The 2,500-nt window shown below is 41.8% G+C and overlaps 1 protein-coding gene and 2 long non-coding RNA genes across 3 annotated transcripts in view; 2 read left to right on the top strand and 1 right to left on the bottom strand.

Annotated features, from left to right (window-relative positions):
- The window catches only part of LOC311327686, a 1,289-nt gene extending 1,137 nt beyond the window's left edge, over positions 1 to 152 (top strand). The window contains exon 4 of the long non-coding RNA XR_014631137.1: positions 1 to 152. This exon is cut by the window's left edge and continues 519 nt beyond it. This is a non-coding gene — a long non-coding RNA (uncharacterized lncRNA).
- ripor3 (RIPOR family member 3) overlaps positions 1 to 2,500 on the top strand; it is a gene marked incomplete at both ends in the record, with an annotated part of 31,325 nt that overhangs the window by 18,175 nt on the left and 10,650 nt on the right.
- The window catches only part of LOC311327685, a 1,344-nt gene continuing 1,074 nt past the window's right edge, over positions 2,231 to 2,500 (bottom strand). The window contains exon 4 of the long non-coding RNA XR_014631136.1: positions 2,231 to 2,500. This exon is cut by the window's right edge and continues 389 nt beyond it. This is a non-coding gene — a long non-coding RNA (uncharacterized lncRNA).

Genomic DNA, 2,500 nt, shown 5'->3' with positions numbered 1-2,500 from the left:
AACATGTCTATTATTACAGCAGTGTTCTGTGTTACTGTCCTCATTGGCAGCTATTTACTTCAGGTGCAGTATTCTGCATGGCCCTCTCTCAGGGTCCTGCTATTAGGGAAACATTAAACCTTGTTGCATTTACTGCAGTTGAACGCATGAAATAAAAGGCAACCGCATTCCATTTTATGACTTTTCATTGTTATAGTTCAGAACATACTCACTCAGAGATGAGACAGGTGGGACCTGATCATATTCGTACAGGGCTGTGTTGATTTTCTCTATATAGTGTTCCTAAGACTTATTATTATTATTGTTGTTATTATGAATAATAACAATAAAAAATATAATTTTCATCATCACTGGAACACATTACATGAACATGTATGACAGTAAAAGCTGATCTTTAACTTTGCTTAGTCAAGTCAAACTTTATTTATATAGCGCATTTCATACACAGAGGCAACGATGCGCTTAACAAGAGGTATAGGCTAACCCCTCAGGGTCTCAAGTTACGAACCTGTCAAACACAGATGTCTCTGCCACCCAAGGTACTTCATCAGACCTGGCCACACTGCAGACCTATTTTAATATGCCCACGATATCTCCAGAGGTAATGTGATATGCAAGGTGCATGGTTAGAGGAAGATACTGTGTAACACCCATGTCCCCATAGGGAGGATGTGGTATGCAAAGTCATGGTTGATATGGACAGACTTTGTCTAAACTTTTGTTAGGCTGGCAAGCCTACCTTGTGTAACTCTTTGTTAAAATAGGGCTGATGTATCATTCCAGTATAGATATTAGGCGAGAGGGGGTAGGGAATGAGACTCACAGATTTGCAGTGAACTAACAATAAGGTTGAAATCATGATGATTCATGTTAAGGATGAAACGCCATATTTCGTTATGTTAGAACTCCTTAGTAGTACAGTAGTGGTGATGATTTGTTGAATTTGCTGTATGGTAAATGGGTGGAGACAGGTAGGACTACAGATTAGAATAAAAGTTCTTAACACATAGAGGGAAGTTGGAATTTTAACGGACAGCCGACCTGATTAAATGGAGTTCCCCAGCACTGCCTCAGGACGCCAGAAAATTGAAGGAGACTGAATTTTTGCCTTTTTAACAGCTGAGCAAGTTTTGGGTTGAGATGCTATGACCTCGATGCCTGCATGGTAGAGGGGTATCAGACCGCCAGCCTGGGCGTCCTGGGGCACGTCTGATACTGGGCACAGCCCTCTGGAACCAGGGAGAGCAGAAGCAGAAGTCTGTTTCCCCTGTGAGCAAAGACATATTACCGAACGGGCCTACCAGGCCCAGGGGCCCAAGAGCTCAGGGGGCCCTTCGCATTTCTTGTATCTTTAAAGGGCTTAGCCATTCATGTCAATAACACAGCCCCAAAAATCCTGCTGAAAAACTGAAGCCACAAATCAGAAGAAAGAAACCATCATGATACGTTTTAAATGAGTGTTTATCTATAGAACTTTAGATGGGCTGAGTACTCATGGGCCCTTCAATTATTTTGGGAGAAATCCAAAAACCAAATCCTCCGCACAGAGTTGAGGTCCCTCGAGTCAAAGCTGAGCTGGGTGAAGCTTCTTTTATTGTGAGTTTTCGATAAATGACGTGGGTGGGGGGCCCTTTATGTGTCTGTGCCCAGGGGCCCATCATTTCATAATCCGTCTATGCCTGTGGGCGTGAGGAGCTACTAGCTGAAATCATGTTGAGCACTCGAGCAAACTGCATCAGATAGAAGGATGACCCCTGCCACTCATCATGAGACTAGACGCTGTAAGAAAAATGCACAATACCTCTTCTAAGGTACCCATTCCCAAGCATATTATCTCAAGCTTGTAGTAGACAATCATAGCAGCTTATCAAACTACAGTGCAGCTGGTGGAGTCCAGTGCTCCCTGTAGGAGTTAGGTGTTGAAGGTTTGTAGCCACAACAAAATGCGCTATATAAATAAAGTTTGACTTGACTAAAGATCAGATTTACTGTCAGAAATGTTCATGTAATGTGTTCCAGTGATGATGACAATAATATTTTTTATTGTTATTATTCATAATAACAACAATAAATAATAATAAGTCTTAAGAACACTATATAGAGAAAATCAACACAGCCCTGTACGAATATGATCAGGTCCCACCTGTCTCATCTCTGAGTGAGTATGTTCTGAACTATAACAATGAAAAGTCATAAAATGGAATGCGGTTGCCTTTTATTTCATGCGTTCAACTGCAGTAAATGCAACAAGGTTTAATGTTTCCCTAATAGCAGGACCCTGAGAGAGGGCCATGCAGAATACTGCACCTGAAGTAAATAGCTGCCAATGAGGACAGTAACACAGAACACTGCTGTAATAATAGACATGTTGAGACACAAAAATAAAAAAATAAAAGTCCCACAAGGAGAGACAACACAGTCAGCTCTCCTGTCCCCGCTATCAAACACGTCCGCTCAGGAGTCCGTTTTGTCTCCTCATCGCATAGTCTCTCTTGCACAA

Source organism: Borostomias antarcticus, assembly GCF_949987555.1.
Source record: "Borostomias antarcticus genome assembly, chromosome: 33".
NCBI classification, from domain to species: domain Eukaryota; kingdom Metazoa; phylum Chordata; class Actinopteri; order Stomiiformes; family Stomiidae; genus Borostomias; species Borostomias antarcticus.
Note: the sequence above shows the minus strand (reverse complement) of the source record. Positions and strands in the feature narration are given on the sequence as shown.